This window comes from Oryza glaberrima, chromosome 3 (genome assembly GCF_000147395.1).
Source record: "Oryza glaberrima chromosome 3, OglaRS2, whole genome shotgun sequence".
In the NCBI taxonomy this organism is placed as follows: domain Eukaryota; kingdom Viridiplantae; phylum Streptophyta; class Magnoliopsida; order Poales; family Poaceae; genus Oryza; species Oryza glaberrima.
The window spans coordinates 21,638,998-21,661,068 of record NC_068328.1 but is presented as its reverse complement, the minus strand read 5'-3'; the positions used below and the strand labels follow the sequence as shown (position 1 = coordinate 21,661,068).

The window sequence follows — 22,071 nt, the reverse complement described above, 5'->3', positions numbered from 1 at the left end:
GTCTATGACAACAACGACCAAATTTCGTAGACCTTCCCACTCTGATGACGGGAGAGGTGGAGCTATCGGCAACGACCCTGGTCTAGGCAGATCTGGTGGCAGTGGTGGTGATGGGAGGCAGCGGATTCATTGGCCATGCCCCAACCGGGGTAGATCCAGCGGCGGTGGTGATGACGGGAGGGGCTGATCCACTAGTGAGCTCCTTCTCCACCACCGCTGCCGCCAAATCTGGCCATGGTTCACGCCACCGGATCCGGTGGCCGATTGTTGGTGAGGCGCATCTTTGGGCCTCCCCACCGTCATCGACCACTAGCAGAGGAGGAGAAGGCAAGGCCGCGATGGACAACGGAGGACGATGAGAAGGAGGGGTGGTGGATGGAAATTAAAGGATGAGGATGAGGAGTAGGAGTAGGAGGAGGTGGGGGAAGAAGGAGGGGTAGGGAGAGGATGAGGGGAGAGTGAGTGGACGAGGGATAGCATTGGGAGTAGATAAGGATGGGGCCGGTTTGCTCGGTCGGCTCTCAGCTCAGAGTAGTTTTTTCAGAAGTGATGGCACCAATAAATATAGGTATATGTGTCGGTTCTTAAAAACTAGCACTTATAATATATAACAAGTGTTGGTTCTTTTGAAAAAACTGTAACTAATACTATATGTGCCAGTTTTTATCTAGAACCAATACCTATAGTTTCTCAAGGGTGCTGATTTTTTTTCCATTTCGTGAGGGTGGAAAATGGTCAATATGTGCTAGTTAAAACCAGCACCTATATGAGCCGGTACACGAAGTTGTTAGGTCGATACGATTTAGTATATAAACTTGTAAAATGTTTGTTCAGGTGAATAGTGCGTGTGATCTAAAGACTAAAATAACACTGCAAGGCTAATTTTACCAAGTTAAATGTTGATTAGAATGTGATGTGGACACGTAGGCATGCGACATGTTATGTTTGTGAACTTCTTTTATATTTTATCATTATTTGTTCTGCCCCTACTTCATTTCTCAGTGTTTCGTGTCTTTATACATGCAATCATTATGCCTTATTTTATCTTTTGCTGAACATATGTATGCATATGTAGCATCCCTCTCACATATGTGTTTACATAGCATTTTAATAAAGACGTAAAATTAGCAAGTTCAAACATAGTGTTCTTTTCTGCTTTGGCCAGATAAGTTCATGCACCAAAATATACATTTTATCAGTTCATGCACTAGATTGCACCTACATGATAAGTTGCATGATAAGTTGGTATATCACCAATGCAACTTACTCTCTGGGTTTTCTTACCTATATAGGTCATATGCATGAAACTAGGCCCGATGCCTTTGAGACCATGAAATCTAATTTTACGATTATGTACAATAAGGCTGTGTTAGTCTTCATGAGTTGGGGAATTTTCTCTCCTGCACAGAAAATGAGATAGTTCATTAATGTAAGAATAATTAAGTATTAGATAAAGACTTAAATAATAGATTAATATGATTTTTAAAACAAATTTTCTAGAGAACTATTTTGCCAAAAAAAAAACAAGTACAACTTGGGAAAGTGTAATAAAGAACATTGTCTAAACCTATATCAACAGCTAATAATAATTTTCTACGTTAGATTTACGTCTAACTGAAAGGAAAATAATGCCATGAGAGAAAAATGCATGCGACTAATTTATAGGCAGGTTATAATAAATTAGTGTTGGGCCATAAACTCTTATCAGTGCCGGAAATTGAAATGGCACTAAACTTTCGACACTGATTTTTTTTTTTGGGGGGGGGGGGGGGGGGGCATTCGTGGCTACAACCGGCACTAATGGTATGGATCCAATTTCAAATTTTGGGCTAGAAAAAACTAAAAAATATATATTTTCATACTCCTAAGGCTGTGTATATAGGAAGGTTACAACCACTATTTTCTATTTATTCAACTCAAATATAATTTTTGTCATGGTGAAGATTCGAAACAAAAACCTCTCCCTCTCATGCACCTAACTTTACCAACTCACCTACACATAAAAAAAGTTGTCAACTAAAAAATCGTAGATCTCGTCGAGAGCTATAATTTTTATATCAACTTTGTTGCAATCCAAGTTCTTATGAAAAAGTTAAATTCATATATCCAAAATAAGCCAAATATGGTTAAGGTCATTAGTGTCGGATCATAAGAATACCCTGCACTGACGTGAACAACATCAGTGTTGGGTATTCTAAAATCTGACGCTGATGTCTTTCCCCCCAAAGTGTAGTCATACCTCTCCACTCACATCAGTGTCAGATATTCTAAAAGTGCACTCATCAGTGCCAGTTAGTGGTAAGACACGACACTGATATGTTGCCAAACAATCATTGATGGATGGTTTTGTAAGATCTGACACTGATATCTCCTCATCACTGCCAGGTGAAAGATATGAATAGCGCAAGCTTTTTTTTGGGCGGATGGAAAACCATCTTTTAGTGTCGGGTTTTCTCTAATAGGCACTGATGATGGGGGACACTGATGTGTTATTTTTGTCGTAGTGTTAATAAGCACCTCCAAAACAACAAAGTCCACCGGCCAGGCCTGTAGGCCCTATCTAGCTTCTCTTGCGTTCCCATACACTACTAGAAAACTCATTTTCGGCGTCGTAGGGGATCGATTTTTGCAGGTGGGCATGTTATTCGGAGCCAAAACCCCGCCGGCAAAAAAAGTACCCGGGGTGGAGGGGGCGGTCCACCTGCGAAGATTGTTCTTTGCAGGCAGACCAAATAAGCGTCGCCTGCGAAGATCGATCTTCGCAGGCGGCAGACGTCGTGCGCCTGCGAAGATCGATCTTCGCAGGCGATGCTTATATGGTCCGCCTGCAAAGATCAATCTTCGCAGGCGCCGCTTATATGGCCTGCCTGAAAAGATGCCCCTATATAGTCTTCTTCCTCCCCGAGCCCTGTTCATTCTCCCCAAAATTTCTCTCTCCTAAAGTGACTTAAATATAGGGGGGAGGTTTTGAACTTCAAATCTTCGGGGGATTTTCTACGGTGCTTAGATCTACTCATTTCCACACTAGGTATGTAATTTTATAAGCTTTTAGACCTTAATTTGTGATGGATTTATGCATGCAAAATTGTGAAGGAAGAGCTCCATGTTTTTTAATTTTATTTCTTTTGATATGTTGATGTTAGATGTATGTGTAATACTTGATGCCTCTTGTTGTAGTGGTTTAATGTGGTAACATAAATTCTCATTTTTTTTTATTTTTGTTATCACATCCACCTCTTAGTTCTAGATCTAGATCTAGATCTTGTCATATATAGAGAGAGAATAAAATTTTTAATGTCTATTTATTCGGTGCAATCAAAAAATAGTTATAGTATTTTGTAATATGCCGATGATATGATTTTGTTAGCTTTTCCTAATGTACTAATTTGGCATGTCTGTGTAAAAAAAATTGAAATAAACTTTGTTTTTTATTAATTTACAATTAACCTTTTGTTAATTAGTTTTGAATAGCGATAAGTTTTTTCAATAAACCCTACAAATTTGGTATTAATTGTGCAAATATTTTATGTGCATTTTTTTAGAGATATGGAAAGTCGGGAATGGATGTATCATTGGCCGAGGTTTTTGTCTCCATATAGAAATGAAGTGTCTAAATTTATTGGTATTGCCAAGGCACATGCTGAGAAGTACAATATGAGGAAGATAATTTGTCCATGTGCTGACTGTAAGAATGAAATAGCCTGAGACTTCGATGATGCTTTTAAAGTGAAGGAGCACTTAGTAACTCGTGGATTTATGGACAAGTACGAAATATGGACACGTCATGGCGAAGAACAAGTGGACGGGCCTGAAAATGTAGATCCGATACAAGTTGAAGACATGGTGCATGACGATGGTTCTGTTGAGGACAAAATCGACCTAGAGGAAATGTTACGTCATGCAGAACCCGAGGTGCTGATGGGGTCGGCTAGAGGTTTAAATAACTTTGAAGCTTTACAGAAGGAAGCTAAGGAAGTTTTGTACGATGAGTCGAAGGGCTGTGACAGTGAGTTCACAACACTATGGTCAGTTCTTGAACTTATGAGGTTAAAGGCGAGACATGGATGGTCTGATACCAGTTTCGACAGTCTGTTAGAACTTCTGCAGAAAATGCTCCCGAGGTCTAACTCACTACCATCCAGCACATATCAAGCGAAGAAACTCATATGTCCCCTTTCACTTGGTGTGGAAAAGATTCATGCGTGCGTAAATCACTACATAGTGTACAGGAAAGAGTACGCTTCTTTAGATGAATGTCCAACATGCGGTGCTAGCCGGTACAAATCGAATAGCAATATTGGCCTAGAACCGTCTGACACAACTGAGGGAAGACAGAGAAAAATCTCGCAGCTTGTGATGTGGTACCTTCCTGTCAAAGACCGTATTAAACGGATATACTCTAACCCGCGAGATGCGGAACTAATGCGCTGGCACGAAGAAGGGCGCAAGAAGGATGGGATGATTAGACACCCAGCAGATGCTCGGCAGTGGATAAACTTTGATGCTCAGTATAGAGAGTTTGCTAAAGACCCACGGAACGTTAAATTTGCCCTGAGTACTGATGGAGTTAATCCTTTTGGAGACATGAGCAGCTCACATAGTACTTGGCCAGTGCTTCTCACCATGTATAATCTTCCTACCTGGCTTTGTCAAAAGCGAAAATACGTACTACTCTGTATCCTCATACAGGGACCTCGTCTGCCTGGTATTGATATTGACGTATTTCTTGAACTATTATTGGAAGATATGGCTGATTTATGGAAAGAGGGATTGAAAGTGTGGGACGAGTACTTAAGGGAATACTTCACAGTGAAGGCCATCATCTTCGTGACCATTAATGATTATCCAGCAATGTTTTCAGTTTCAGGTCAAATTAAAGGTAAAACAGGATGTGTGATCTGCTTGAATGGAACGTACTATAGGTATCTCCCGGGTTCCAACAAGCTTGTGTACATGCGGCACCGGCGGTTCCTATGCACAAATCACAAGTACCGCAAGATGAAGGTGGAGTTCAATGGCACTAAAGAGACTGATCCTGCACCAAAACCAACATCGGGAGAAAAGGTGTGTGCAATGACAGAGAAAATTGTTTGCGAGTTTGGAAAAGTGACTAAGAAACCATCAAAGGGGAAAAAGCGTAAGAAACCTGAGAAGAATATGATACAAGGGGATAGTAAGAAGCAAAATGATAGTTCGAAGCCAGATGATAAACTCCCTCCCCCATTCAAGAAGCATTCCATATTTTTTAAGTACCTCCCATACTGAAAAGATCTGGAGGTTCGGCATGCCATAGACGTCATGTATCTAGAGAAGAATATATTTGACAACATAGTTGGAACATTGTCGGACATTCCGAACAAGACTAAAGATGGTCTGCAATCAAGGATGGACCTAGTCGAGATGGGAATCAGGGAAGAGTTACACCCTCAAGAAGGAGAAAAGAATGGCAAAGTATATCTTCCACCAGCCTGTTTCACACTGACACATGAGGAGAAGAAGTCATTTTGCAACTCACTCCGTGATGTCAGAGTGCCCATAGGTTTCTCATCAAACAGCAGTCGACTAGTTTCAATGAAAGATTTGTCGGTATCTGGTTATAATTCACACGATTGTCATGTCTTGCTCACCGTGTTTCTTGCAATTGCAATAAGGGCCATAAAACCGGAGCATTTAAAGGTTGCTATCACAAGGTTGTGCTACTTTTTCAACGCAGTGTCGTAGAAGGTCATTAGTCCTGAAGAGTTACGAAATCTCTGTACATTCGCACATGAGACACAGTGCCAACTTGAGATGTGTTTCCCTCCGTCACTTTTTGATACGATGGAGCACCTCATTGTTCACATAGTGCCGCAGATGGTTGCGCTTGGCCCATTGTACCTCCATCAAATGTGGTCATACGAGCGTTACATGGCAATTTTGAAGGGTTACGTCCGAAATCGTGCACATCCAGAGGGATCAATGGTTGAGTGTTATAGTACTGAAGAGGTTGTCCAGTGCTGTATCGATTACCTCAAAGATGGATATGCAATTGGAGTACCTGTGCCCCGACACGAGGGCAGATTGAGTGGCAGGGGAACGATAGGAAAGAAGAGATTCGTCACCTATGATCACAAATCATTCCAAGAAGCTCACTTCAGCGTGCTTCATCAGTTTGCTATCGTTGAGCCGTACATCGATCAGCATATCGAACTAATACGAGCTAACAATATGGGTCGCACCACCGAGTGGATAATGAAAGAACACAAGCGTCTCTTCATATATTGGTTGCGAGACCTAGACTTACCTGAGGGACAAACTACCGATGAAGCGGTTGGCTTGTGGTCCATCAACTACAGTAAATTCTTGGCAGGGATATGACATTAATGGATACTCGTTTAGTACAAGAGCCCGAGATAATAAGACCTGTACGCAAAACAGCGGTGTCCGTGTGGAGGCAATTGATGAAGCCGGGGAAAAACAATCATACTTCGGGTTTATTAAAGAAATATGGGAAATCGACTATGGGCACACAGTGCAATTTCCCATATTTAAGTGCTAGTGGGTAAAATACCCGAACGGGGTCAATGTTGATAAGTTCGGTCTTACTATTGTTAACCTGGCGAGTGTGGGTCACAAGGATGACCCTTGGGTACTTGCCAATCACGTGGCACAAGTGTTTTACGTGAAAGACCCATCAAATTTGAAGAAAGATATAGTGCTACCCGGGAAACAAAAGATATTGGGAGTGGATGGGGTTGAAGATGTCGAAGATTACAATCAATACGATAGTATGCCACTTTATAGTCAGTTTGTACAGAAGATTAAGAATGTCGAGACATCTACTCAGAAGATCGTGAAGCCTTACATGCGCACGGACGGTGTGGGAAAAAATGTTAAAGGGTAATGATTGTTGAGTCGCATGTAAGCATCTAAGAAATTAGTAGTTATGTAATGGTGGTATGTAAGGTGATGTGTGATCATATCGCAAATTGACGAACAATTGCATGCAACATTTTGCATATTAGTTTGTACTAATTTTATGTGCAATTACCATTTGTAAGGTAACATTTATAGTTTTTTATTTTTTAAAAGAGGTTTAAAAATTTAGTAGCATTTTGTTATGTTCACTAACCATTGTTTGAAAACTTATTTTAAAAAGTTTGAAACATTTGAGTAATATTTACATTTGAAAAGTAGTAATACTAAGGTTTATCTATTTGTATGTACAATTACCATTTTTATTACAACTATTATAGAATTTTCAAATCACAGAAATGATTTTAAAATAATTATGAAATAGAAAGGGTCAGTTCTGCAAAAATCTTCGCAGGCGGGCGGTCCGCCTGCGAAGATTATTATGCCAAGTAGGGTTTACATCTTCACAGGCAGACCGTTCGCCTGCGAAGATAGTAAAAACGATCTTCGCAGGTGGACCGCCCGCTTGCGAAGATCGTTTCCCTATATAAGGGCAAGCCCGCCGCACCAAAATTTCTAAGTCCAGACGGCAACCCTAGAAATTTTGGCGCTGTCAGGCTGCCAAATATTTTCGCCACCGCACGCCTCCGCCGTCCTCCGCCGCCGCCCGCCTGCGACCTTCACCCTCCGACTGTCGTCCTCCTCCGCCGCCGACCATCGTCGTCCGCGTGCCGCCGGCCTTCGAGCTCGCGCTGGCCGCGCGCTCCACCCCGCCGCCGGCCATCGATCCAGCTCCACCGCCGCCAGGCCGCTCCCGCCGCCGGCCGCTTCGCCGTCGCCGGCCGCTCCACCGCCGAGCTCCACCGACCGCGCCCCTTTGCCGCCGCTCCACCGCTCCGCCGCTGCCGCCGACCTCTCCACCGCGCGCAAGCTCGCGCGCTAGCGCTCCACTGCCGCCACCGTCCACCACCGCTGGCCGCTTCCCCCCCGGCCCCTCCACCGCGCCGCCGACCTCTCCACCGCCGCCGGCCGCTCCACAGCCGCCGCCGCCATCTCTCTCTCTCTCTCTCTCGCAGTCGTCCACGTGCGGCTTCGTCATCGGCCTTTCGTCGTCCACGAGCGAAGACATCCTCGGCCAAATGGCTTCGTCGGCCGGTTCATCATCCACGGCCGAACCTTGTCGTCGGCCGTTCCTTCGTCGTCCATGACCGAAGCTCGTCGTCGGCTGTTCGTTGTCCACGGACGTGTGTGCATGTAGGTGTGAATGGGAATGAGGGGTGGGTGATATGTGAATGAGGGGTTATATGTGATTGTGAATGTGAATTTGGGAATGTGGGTGATATGTGAATGAAATTGGGAGGGTATGTTCAATTTTGCAGGATATGTGAATTTGTCAAATTTTTTAAATAACATGTAGGAGGGTATGTTAACATATTTTTAAAAAAATTGTGGAGGATATGTTTGCCTTTTTAATTTTTTGTTAAACAACATGTCGAGGAAATGTAATTATGAATTAGTGCACTACTTGATAATAACTTTTCAAATTTTGTACAAATTTGTTTGTACTAATTAATTTAGCTTAATAGTAAGTAGTAATTAATTTCGCAATTTAATTTTGTATGTACTAATTAATTTAGCATAATAGTAAGTACTAATTAATAACATATCTATACTAGCATAATAGTAAGTAGTAATTAATTTCGCAATTTAAATTTGTTGGTACTAATTTGAGTAATTTAAAATGTGAGGGATAACTTTTTCTTTTATGTTAGAGGTTTGAAACGATGGCCGATAATACTAAAGGGACTGAAGAGAAGGGTTTAGGGGAGCAAGAGCAGTCCCTTCCTATTGTGGTTGCTCCGGAACCAACGGTCCCACCAGAAGATAGTTCTGACAGCGACGTAGCTCACGAAGACGATGAGTACTCGTTGCCAAGCGATCCTTGTCCAAGCCCAAGCCCGAAGAGAAGGAAAAAGGGCGACGGTGAAGAAGGCGACAAGGACTACATTCCCCCTAAAGAAGGGGTAAGTAAACTTAATATGTAAACTGTTCACCGTGATAACTATTAGCCCGAGCTAATTCGAAACTTTCATGTATACCTTCTCGTAGGAAACGGCGCCACAGCGATCAAAACGGCAGCCGAAGAAAAAGTTTCGTCGCAAATTGACGAGGTACCAGCTAACACAACCAGCTCAAAGAAAAGCGAACGGTCAGCTAAGGCGAAGAAAAGGAAGGGCGAGAGAAGCGTGAATAGAAAGGATGAAGGGTTCCATGTTGTTACCCATGTTTCGCCAAAAGGAGAGCCGCTCGCCCCTAAGACAGCACGTGCGAAATTCAGTTCACAGTGTGGCATAATAGTAAGGGAAAAGATCCCCATCACGGTCAAGGACTAGGATCATGTATCGAATGGGGATAAGAGTTGAAGAAAATCTTCCAGTTCCCGGATGGATCAGAGGCAGCAGTGAGAAATTGTGCACTGCAAACAATGGCCAAGTCTTGGTGTGGTTGGAAAACCACCTTGAACACGAAATTTGTGAAGACGGGACACACACCGTTTTCGACGTATGCCAACATAACCCCGAATGAGTGGGACGACTTTCTGACATTGAAGAACTCCCCGGAAGAAATTCAAAGGAGCCAAAAGTATGCAAAGTTGGCCAGGAAGAACAAATTTCCTCATCGCTTAGGCTCCGTGGGATACGCACCAAAGGTGGAGCAGTGGACAAAAGAGGAGGAGGAAATGAGGAAGAAGGGGCAACCGGTACCAATGGAGGAATGGACACAGAGATCAAGGAACTGGGTAAGAGCTAGAACTCCTAAGATCACGGATGAAGGAAAAGTATCGTTTGAATTTCCGGAGTTGCAGAGCGTTGCCAATAAAATAGAGAATTTATCCAGTTCACAGAAGAAAGGATTTTTCAAGCCTAAGAGGGAGAAAGATGTGCTAAGTACGGGGCTGGGTACTCCTGAGCATGGGGGAAGGGTTCGAGGTGTGTCGAGCAAGATGAGTTGGAAGGAAGGGTTCAAACATGACCCCCACAAGAAGCCTGAAGCGTACAAGGATAAACTTAGAGACGAAGGGGCTGCGGAGTTTGAAAGGCAAATGATGGATTTCTGCGTCAAGCACATGATTTTGCCTCGCCCTGAAACCAAAGAACCTGAGCCAGATTACCCCTTCGATGACCTCAAAGAGAATACACCCTGCAGATTGCACGTTCCCATTGGACGCTCCGGGAAAACTCTTGAGGCCGCTACAGCCATTGCTATCCTTGGGAGAACATACAACGAAGAGTTTATACCCGGTGCGTCTGCCAAGGTGCAGCCGCAAGTGGTCCACGACGGGTTTGAGTCCTATGACATTGACTTCCTGACTGCAGATGGTGTATCCGTACTTGGGGATGCGGTCGATCTTGTAATTCTCTGGCACAAGAATGACATATCCTTTGGATTGGGCACTAACGCCACGCAAAAACCTGTGGTGCCAAAACTGGGGTTGGGAAAACCTCTGAGACCTCCTAAGAGGAAGGTGACTGATAAGGCGGAGGAACCCGAGATGCAAAAGGAAAATCCAGTGCCGGAAGTGCCACCGGAGATTGCAGTGCCGGAGGCAGCCATGGAGATTCCAGTGCCGGAAGTACCCATGGAGATTATAGTGGCAGAACCAGAGGTGCAATTTGTGGCATCAGTCGGGTCAGAAATAGAAGAAGTACCAGGATTGGAATGGGACGGTATAGAGCCAGAAATATTTGAAGACCCTTCTCCTGCGAAAGACCCCGAGGTGCAAGAGACCACGGTCCCTGAGAAGGCCACTACCAGTTCTGAGGTGCCTAGAGTGCTTAGGAGCCACGACTCCAAAGTCCAAAGATGAGAACAAGGAGAGGTTCATGGTAACCGTCTTCAGAGGGGGTAAGGAACGTGCCAAGCTCAGAGATGATGACCCCAGAAGGCCGCTGAACTAGCCGGGCCAATATACTTCGCCACCGATGATTGGCCGGCTGAGTACGAACATGGGAAAGCACTCTTGCCGGAATGGGCACTGAACGAAGTACCATGGGAGATGAAAAGGTTACATACCTTCTACATGCAGGCCAGCAAGAAAGGCTTGGGCAATATAATAGCTCGATCACCGGCAGATTGTTTCGGCGAAGAAGGTTACGTATGGCTAGATTTCTCAGATCTCCATGCCATATATCGTCGGGATAAGATGGACGTCAACTACGTCAGTGTTTGGTGCATGTGAGTATGAGTTTTAATTAATTATATGAAAAATATGTACAATACAAATCCATGTGATTGTTACTGACAATCTTCTTCTCTAGGATGCAATACATGGATGCTAAGAAGACAAAAGAACCTATCAGCTTCTTGGATCCAACTCGGATCTGCCAAACACAACATAATGTAAGGCTAGCACCAGGGTCAGACCAGCTGAAGGGTAAGACTCCAAAAGAGATAGCTGAATACAACAAGGGCTTGCACAAGGAGAAATTGATTACTGTCATACAGTACATTGGACGAGCCTTCTTGCACTTTCAAAATAAGAGAGTTGTCATGGCCGCTTATAATTTTAAGTAAGTCGGGTACATTTATCTTCTGTACATATGTCTTATTTTAGCTGGTACTAACTAACTATGATGTTGTTAATATGTAGCGATCATTATATCTGTTTACTCATCCACCCTAAAAACGGAACCGTGGTAGTCTTGGACCCTCTCGATTACAGACACCAGTCATATAAAGAATTTCTAACAATTTTACAGTAGTAAGTGATTATGACTATTGCATTTTTATATGAATGTATTATAAATAAATATCCTCCTTAATGTGAAACGGTACGATATCCATACAGTGCGTACTAGTACTACAAGTTCAAGGGTGGAGAACAGACCCGAACAAGGGAGAAGCTGCTAGTACGTACCTATTGGCCAGTAATACTCCACTCACTTAAAGTATACCAACTGTTTCTCAAATTGCAAATTTTAACTATCTTTTATGATATGTCCTGAAGTGTCACAAGCAACCGCGAGGAACTGTCCTTTGCGGGTATTACGCTTACGAATTCCTTAAAGTTAATGGGAGGTACATGACTAACGCGGAGGATCTAAGTCTCTATACTATGTGCTAGACAGCTTCATATATTTATGACACTAATATATTGTTTATCTTTAATGCATGCAGTTGCCAAAGAAAAGACAATTAGGGGGGTTGGAAAGCAGTGTGTCTGAGATCAAGTTCCTTCTTTACTATTCTCACAACGCGATCCTCTGTGTAAGAGATGTTTTGAAAAATTCTTCTGTTTCTTTCCAACCAAACGTTCCACCAAGTGGCGAGAAGAGATCCTTTAACCCTGAATTTGAAAGGTTTAGGGTGTAGTTGATTGAGATCAGCCCACCAAGCTGCGTTGTCATCTGCAGGCTGTGCCCCCGGGATGTTTTGCCATTGGCACACCATAAGCCAAACTTTTCTGAAGATGGGGCAAAAATTGAAGAGATGGTTAGTGTCTTCAAACGCCTCTCCACACAGGCTACAAATCCAATTGCATGGCCAGTGCCGGCGCAAAAGATTTTGGGCCGTGAGAGTTTTTTGGTGAAGGATTAGCCATCCAAAGAAGCACATCTTTGGTTCAGCTGGGCACCTCCAAATGGAATGAAAATCAATCGAAGAGAAGGACCCTTGGAACTGAAATAAATAAGCATTGTTTGCAGAGTAGGATCCCGATTCATTCAGGTTCCAAATGATGTCGTCATTGGTTTGCGGTAGAAGCTGAACATTTTGCAGCATTCCCCCAAGCTGGACAAGATCGTTGATTTCTTCAATTGTAGTTATTTGCCGAAAGGAAAGGAGCCAAGAATTGTTTGTCAATTCCGTTTTAACCGATCTCTGTTTGCGCTTAGCTAGGTTGAAACACAGGGGTGCAATGTCTTTTGGACATGCATTTTGCAGCCACTTATCATGCCAAAAATTTATTTTTTTCTCCATTACCCACAATTATCGTAGTGGCAGCCTGAAAGAGTTTTTTGTTGCAGTCATCGCAAGGTAAATCCATTCCAACCCAAGGCTTGTTGTCCTCTTTCCATTTGAACCAGAGCCACCGTAGTCTTAGAGCGCGAGAAAATTTCTCAAGGTCTGGAATTCCAAGGCCTCCTAAAATTTTTGGTCTACAGACTGTACCCTAATTTACTAAGCTACTTCCCGGATTTGTTTTGTCTGGGTCTTCTCCCTTCCATATGAAGGATCTGCGGTAACGATCTATTCTGCTGATTACCCATTTGGGAGCTTGAAGGGCAGTTAGATGAAAGGTCGGCAATGCACTCAACACTGATTGCACAAGAATTATTCTCCCTTCTGACGTGAAGTAGCGTCCTTTCCAGCCAGGGAGACGTGATCCAATCTTTTCAATAAGAGGCAAGAAATCCACTTTCCTAAGCTTTCGAAAATGTAAAGGTAAGCCTAGGTAGCGGCAGGGGAATGATTTCAAAGTTCCAGGGAAAGGAGTAATGACATGTGTCAAGTCGGTGGTGTCGCAACAGATAGGATAGATTTCAGTCTTGTTCAGGTTTGTGTGGAGGCCTGAAGCTTGGGCAAATAAATTAAGAACCCTTTTAACTGCATCAATCTCAATAGGGTCGGGCTTGACAAACAAAGCGACGTCATCAGCGTATAGAGAGCATCGAAACCTGCTAAAACGCCCTCCAATTGGAGTGAGCAGGGAGGCCTCTTCCGTAACTTGAAAGAGTTTGTGCAGGGGCTCCATAGCGAGAATAAACAGGAGCGGAGATAGAGGATCTCCTTGCCGAAGTCCTTTGGCATGCTACAATGCAGTGCCTGGCGAACCGTTAAGTAGAACCTGGGAACAGGAGGTTGCGAGAAGGTTTGAGATCCAATTCCTCCATCTGGTACCAAAACCGTACCTTTGAAGTACTTCAAGCAAGTATGGCCATCCCACTGTATCAAAAGCCTTGGTGATGTCAACTTTTAGAAAGAGGGCTTCTGTATGGCTTCTATGTAAGGTACGCACTAGGTTCTGAACGAACAGGAAATTGTCATGAATTGCCCTTTTTATGACAAAAGCACTTTGATTTTGAGAAACTAATTCATTTAGGCGCGGAGCAAGTCTATTTGCAAGGATTTTAGCCAAGATCTTTGCGAAGCTCAGTGTTCTGGGCCAGTCGCCCCTTCTTTCTTCGGGATGAGGCATATGAAGGCTGAGTTCAGCCTTTCCAGTTGATTTGTGTTCGTGGCAAAGAAGGATTGAGCAGCTAGCAAAATATTGTCTTTGATTATCTCCCAAGCAATTTTAAAAAAAGCTCCAATGAAACCATCTGGCCGGGTGACTTTTCGGACGGCATGGAGAATACTGTTTGTTTTAGTTCTTCTTCTGTGATATCGTCTTCTTGATCATCTAGATCGAAGGATGTGAAGTTGAGCGCTTCCCAATTGAGGCAAGACTATCTTTGTGATGGAGTTCCCAGCTTATCCGAAAAGAAGCGAAAAAGAGTATCAGCCTTGTCCTGGGCCGAGACTGCTAAACCGTTTGGGGGCTGCAGGGTCTGGATGAAGTTTTTTCTCCTATGGGAGTTTGCTTTGATATGAAAGAATTTGGAATTAACATCACCTTCCTTTAACCACGTTAACCTCGATCATTGTCGAATCTGTATCTTATTAAGGACAGCCAAGCCTAGGATCTTCGCTTTTAAATCATCGCGAAAGATGCATTCATTAGCTGTCAGATTTCTCGTCTCTTGTGCAACATCCAGCAGTTTTCCCAATTAGCGTTGCTTTAATTCCCAAAGTAAAGCGTGTATAGGTAGCTAGCTGCTTCCTATAAATACCCTAAGGGGGATATCATGCATCAAATCAGACAACACTAACTTATCGCATGCATGTTAGTTATGCATTTATAATTCCACGCAAGTGCATAGGTTAATTGTGTTAATTAAAAGGTTTGCATTTGGAAAAAGCCATGGACAAGTCGGGTACTGATGAGCTCAATCTCCTATGGAGTTGCAGCTTGAACTTGACGCTACTGCTGCTGCTCCTTGTCCCGGCCGGTATCCACATAATTTCGCTGAAACTACGTCGTCGTCGCGAGAACGCCGGCACGGATGGACTGAGGCTGCCTCCCGGGCCATGGCGGCTTCCCATCATCGGCAGCCTCCACTACGTGCTGGACTGAGGCTGCCTCCCGGGCCATGGTGGCTCCCCATCATCGGCAGCCTCCACTGTTAGTGATATGCCTTAGAGGCAATCATAGAGATGATTGTATCATATACTATGTTTACATATTTATCCGACATTGTTCCTTGAAATAGATAACTCCTTATTGGTTAATGAATATGTGATTCTTTCATGAGACTTTTTATGTTGTTTGTTACTATTTCTAAAGGATCCTTGATCAAATATTATATGTGGAACAAATATGTTTATATGATCAGCACATGTATTAATTGATGATCATGTCTCATGGATCATGGTATAGAGATACCAAATTAATAATGTGGACACATGTTGGTGAACATGTTGTTGGATAGACCCAACATAAGACACTGCAAGAGTCATATGTGTTGTGTCATCAGTGATCTCATTGAGTGTTGGTGTTGAATCCTTAGACAATGAGATTATCATGGTTCTCAACATGTTTAGTAGCTTACTTAGGGACTGCTAAACGCTACTCTATAATTGGGTAGTTATAAAAGTAATTTTCGGGTATGCTATGAAACATGTAGTGGGATATGAATAATCAAAATAGGATTTGCCCCTCCTATGAAGAGATATCTCTGAGCCCCTCGATGTTGTAGATTATGGAAGTGCATGGCCATGCCAAAAGTGATTGAGGAGTCAATCATAAGTTATATAATCTATCAACAGGTTTGAGTGAATGATTGAGCTATTAGAGGATGGCACATATCTAGCTTTGAGCTTAATCGATATCGTGAGGCAAAGGGGTTCATACAAGTATACACTAGAGGTTCAGTCGATATGATCTTTATGTATGCCCGGTGGGTCAATACGTTCTGCTAGGGGCCGCTGTTGATGCGTGGACCGAAATGGAGTTTTCGGGTTACAGCCGAGTATATATGAACCTACAGGGTCGCACGCTTAATGGGCCGGAATAAGGGGATTGGATAGAGATCCAATATGAGCTTAATTCGGATAAGGATCCAAATAGGAGTCCTACGGGTCTTGGAGGCCCGAGTGATGGATCCTATATATTTGTGAGGGGTGTGACCGGCGGAGGCATTGCATCACGTGAGAAACCCTAGCCGTCACTTCCCTCCCCGAGCAAAACCCTAGCTGCGCGCGGGTGCTAGCACATCTGCGCGTGGCGTTCCGTCCCTGTATGTGTGGATACTGGTAGAGGCGCCGCTAGTTTGCGGTGCTGATCGGCGTGGGAGTACGGCGAGGAGAACGCACGAGGAGGAGAAGGTCGAGCCGGTGCGATTGACTACTTCCTTTACATCGACGCGCGTTACTTCGCGAGAGTTCCTTCGACTTCTCAGCGTCTTCTTCCGCTGCGCAGCGCATCGAGTGGTAACGATCTATGATCTAATACTTGCATGGTTCCTGGTTTACACGATAGAAAATTTTGATTTATGTTATCATAGCCATGAACCGGCAGGTGGTGCGCCGCGCGCTGGCCGACCTCGTGCGGCGGTGCGACGACTTGGCGCCCCTCATGTACCTCCGCCTCGGCGAGCTCCGCGTCGTGGTGGCGTCCACCCCCGACGCCGCCAGGGAGGTGCTCAAGACGCATGACGCCGCCATGAGCACTGCCGTGAGCGCCAACATCGGCGACGGGGTGGGCTATTCTTCGCGCCGTACGGCAAGAGGTGGCGCCACCTCCGCGGGATCTGCACGCTCGAGCTGCTCAGCGCCAAGCGGGTGCGCTCGTTCCGCCCCATCCGTGAAGAGCAGGACGCCCGCCTCGTCGGTGCCGTCGTCGCCGCCGCCGCGCCCTCCGGCGAGCCGGTGAACGTCCAAAGGCTGATCGGCGGGCCGATGACCGACCTGGCGCTGCACGCCATCATGGGGGAGCACTGCGCGCCATCCGGACCGCCGCCACGTCCACGGTGCGCGACGTGAAGCTGCTGATCGCCAAGCTATACGACATGGTGGGCCGCGCCATCGAGCAACACCAGGAGCATGCCGACGATGGCGGCGCGCATGGCGATAGGGAGTGCCTGTTGAGTACTCTTCTGAGGATCCCGAAGGAAGGTGACAACAACGATGATGGCGGCGATCTCACCATGGCGAACGTCAAAGCCGTCATTCTTGTAAGTGCTTGTCCGCACGCTATATATGTTCACTCCGTTTTTTAGTTTGGTAAAGGACTACATTAACCGAATTAACATCAGTACGTCTACCAAACTAACTCCGATATATTTTCTAAATTAAAGGACTACATTAACCACATAAAAGAATTCTGGTAGGGGTTTCTTCAACCGGTACTATGAGCCGCTCTCTTTAGGGGTTTCTTGAGTAGTGACACATGGGGGTTGTTAGTGGGCGGGTGATCGCTTCCCTCTCCTCCTAGCGATCACCCATCCCTCCCCCCTAATACTCCTCTTTCATCTCTCTTTTTTTACTTTTCTATTACATCATAAATTTCAAAAAAAATCGTAAAAGAAAATTAGGAGAAAAAAATTCTAATACTCTCATTTGTGTGCACAGACTTTATACCGTAAACTTTACACGCATAAACTTTGTGTATAGAAATATTTTATATATAAAATATTTGAATCCAAATTTGAATTTGAATCGGGTATATAAACTTTTGACTTATAAACATTCGCTCTACAAACTTTAGGTGGGTAAACTTTAGATGTGTAAACTTTAGGTATATAAACTTACTAAAAGAGGAAAATATAAAATATTTGAATTCGAATATGAATTTGAATCGAGTATATAAGCTTTTGACTTATAAACATTCGCTCTACAAACTTTAGCTGGATAAACTTTAAATGTGTAAACTTTAGGTGTATAAACTTACTAAAAGAGGAAAATATAAAATATTTGAATTCGCATATGAATTTGAATCGGGTATATAAACTTTTGACTTATAAACATTCGCTCTACAAACTTAGGTGGATAAACTTTAGATGTGTAAACTTTAGGTGTATCAACTTACTAAAAGAGGAAAATATAAAATATTTGAATTCGAATTTGAATTTGAATCAGGTATATAAAGTTTTGACTTATAAAAATTCGCTCTACAAACTTTAGGTGGATAAACTTTAGATGTGTAAACTTTAGGTGTATAAACTTACTAAAAGAGGAAAATATAAAAAAATTGAATGTGAATTTAAATTGGGTATATAAACTTTTGACTTATAAACATTCTCTTTACAAACTTTAGGTGGATAAACTTTAGATGTGTAAACTTTAGGTGTATAAACTTACTAACAGAGGAAAAAATAAGAAAAGAAAACGATCGCTGCCAGCGATCAACCGCGCGTTAGCCTTTCCGGTGACACATCAAATTGTCAGGATCATCGTTGGGCCTTAGGTTGGTAATTAATCAGCGAACTAATCACATGCCATTCATCTACCTCTTTCGGCCCAAAAGGATCTCCTGAAAGTAAAGCATTGTCTCCCTCTTTGCATCACCTCTGCCACTAGAATATCTTGCCGATGGCAACATTTTTCCCTTTCTACTTCACATATTGTTACTTCTGCAACGAACAAAATCTAGTTGTAGCCATATAGCTAGGTCAATTCTTGGTCCTTTTTACTTGACCTTTAGGGGATCAACGCATATATATTTTGGTTTCTGGTGCACATATTTGATTATTGCCATTTTGAATCACATATTCCTGAAAATTTTGATATTATAACAAGATGAAAGTAGTTTTATGTACTAATGTGATCATTTTGGCATAAAATATGGAAATATTTCTACGACAGCCAAGTAATGTCATTTTAAAATATCAAATCTTAGTATTTATTCATGCAGCGTATTATGATTTTAAGTAGCACACTGGTGGAAAACCCATCTTCACTCCCGATTCGTAACCCCTTTAATCCCGCGTACATAGCCGGGACCCCGAATCCGGGACTAAAGATGCCCATCTTTAGTCCTGTTGAAATAGCCGGGTCTAAAGATGGCCTTCTTTAGTGGTAGTGTCACGTGGCAGGTGCTACCATCTTTAGTCATTTTTTCATTGTTTTTTGTTGTTTGCATATTAATTTCTAGCCAAACTCCATAATAAAATCATCAACATTCACATAAACATCACAAAATCATCCATGGTCACAAAAATCATCCATATCACAAATTTACAGATCCAAAGGCATCACAAATGAACAAATTCACAGATAAATCAACCAAATCTAACACTTTAATCTACCGGGACCCCGTCTTCTCGCGCCGCCTCCCTCCACTGCCTCACCGTCACTGTCGCCGCACAGGGCCGCCGCCACTCGCTCCCTCTATTGCTACAAGAACAAGTGGAGAGGATAAGAGAGAAAAAGAAAAGGAGAGAATAAGAGAGAAAAAGAAAAGGAGAGAATAAGAGAGAGAGGAAAGAGAGAGTGGAGAGAGGATGAAAGGGAGGGGGGAGTGTTTGTGATCTAGGAGGGGAGGATAAGTGCGAGGGATTATATACGACGTGTTGAATTTTAGTCCCGGTCGGCAATACCAACCGGGACTAAAGATAGTAAGGGGCCGGACACTTTTTGAACCGGGACTAAAATTCATTTTTAGTCCTGGTTGGTGTAAAAGTGGCGTTGGCTTTTCAACCAGGACAAAAAATAATATTTAGTCCCGGTTCCTATTGGAACCAGGAATAATGTTGTTTTTGGCGAACCTAACAAAGATGGTTTCTCCAGCAGTGGCACTACATTATTCTAAACACAATCTATTTGAGAATAAAGAGAGTATATTTGTATATTGATTTTTTTATCATCTTGTTATTTCCTGCCACCATTCATAAAGTGGATAAAATAAATCTTACTATTCTTACAATGATGTGATATATACACACACACACCTACATATATATATATATATATATATATATATATATATATATATATATATATATATGTATGTATGTATGTATGTATGTACGTACGTACGTACGTATGACATGCATCAGGACATGTTTGCGGGTGGAAGTGAAACAACATCAACAACACTCGAATGGGCCCTGAAGTGATGCAGAAGGCACAAGCGGAGATACAACATGCTTTGCAAGGAAAGTCTAGGGTAACTGAAGATGACTTGATTAATTTAAAGTACCCTAAGAACATCATCAAGGAAACCATGAGGTTGCACCCTCTAGCATCTCTACTTGTCCCAAGAAAGTGTCAAGAGTCATGTAAAATCCTTGGATATGATATTCCAAAGGGAACAATCTTGATCGTGAATGTATGGACTATTGGCAGAGACCATAGATATTGGGATGACGCAGAAGTGTTTATACCAGAGCGTTTCGAGGACACAACCATTGATTTTAAGGGTACACATTTTGAGTTTATACCATTTGGGGCAGGACGGAGGATATGCCTAGGCATGACATTTGCACATGCAACAATATAGTTGGCTCTCACTGCTCTTTTATACCACTTTGATTGGCATCTCCCTCACGGTGTAACACATGATGGGATGGACATGGAGGAGCAATTTAGCGTGACCGTCTCTAGAAAAAGAGATCTTTATCTACATCTGATACAACACGTGGGAGTAGAAGAAATATAATGAGAGCAACATATTATCTAGTTTGTCACACATTGTTATGGAAATTGCTCACAATAATGTCAAAGTATCGTATGGTGAATATTTATATTTTTCTCTCATGTATCATGCATCATGTATAGCTGCTGACGCGCATGATGTTGTCCTATAGGGGTGTTTGGTTTATGGCCACACTTTGCCACACTATACTTTTGGCTACCACAGTTTGTTAATCACGTGTCATAGACTCAATTTTCTTGCTAACTTTGTCACACTTTGTGATTAGCAATTTATCCACTATACTTTTGTGACTATCACAACTTATCTAACCTTGGTTATGACAAAATGTGGCTAATAATCAAACACACACTACATACTTGCTTATCAAATACATCACTACCACAGAAACACCTATTCCAACAACTCTATTAATGTCTTGTTTCATCATAAACTTATAGGAACCTGGAGTGATACTAAAATAACAACCTTTTATCCTTTTCTCTCTCTGTTTCTTTTTATTCCTTTTCAATCTTCAACTCTGGCTGGGTCTCCATGGAAGCACCTAGATCTGCAGCATAGTAGAGAGCGAAAAAACCAGAACCAGAGGTAAGCACGGTTTGTTTTCCTTCAAAGACCAGACATGCAATCGAATAGCTTTGAGCCGACTGAACCGGCCGATTTTTTGGCAAACCAGACATTAAACCGGAACTAGTTGGACCAGCAGCCATACTAATGCAACTGGTGGGTGATCCGACCGATTTCTCGGTTAAGTGGTCCGCCGGTCCGACCGGTGACCCGGGCGGTCAAACCACGGTCACAGTCTACATGTATATATATGACATATTCCCTTATGTTATATGTTGTTGGATAGTATGATGGCTATAGGACTTTGCTCTTTCAACTCGTGGACCAGAGGACCAAAGTTCGATTTCCACCTAGTGCACCTTTTCCATCTATTTTTCCCAAAAAAAAAACCACCAGCTGCACTAGTTGTTAACAAATGGGCCATTAGACAGCACATTTGTGGCCCGTTAGTATGGCTGCCGGTCCAGTTCGCCAAAAACCCGGCCGGTGCAGCCGGCTCAAAGCGGTTCGATTGCATGTCAAGGAAACCTAACCGCTTACCTCTGGTTCCCTTCTTTTTTTTCTACTATGGAAGGGAGTATATCATTTAGGGTGCGTTCTAATGTGGTGTGTAGAGAATCCGAAATAGTCCGGAGTACTGTAGACCCAAAAGCAGCAGCAGGAAGCTTTGAAACGATTCAGCCGCGTGCATGTGACGGCCGTTTTGGATGTATGCACTGCGCATGGACGGCCGTCAGATGGAAGGAGCTAACGGTGTCAAATGAATTGGAAATTGCATGATGCACTAGCAGCTCTCACCCAGAAATGCATGATGACTTCGCAAATGCATGATGCACTAGCAGCTAACGGTGTTTGATTTTTCGATTTGATTAATAACGACAGAAATTAGTGAAGAAATAAAGGAAAGCATAGTAATG

General features: G+C 43.1%; 1 pseudogene; it reads left to right on the top strand.

Moving 5' to 3' along the window:
- The first annotated feature begins 9,661 nt into the window (after positions 1–9,661).
- On the top strand, positions 9,662–20,593 carry LOC127766324 (zealexin A1 synthase-like; annotated as a pseudogene).
- The last annotated feature ends 1,478 nt before the right edge of the window (positions 20,594–22,071 follow it).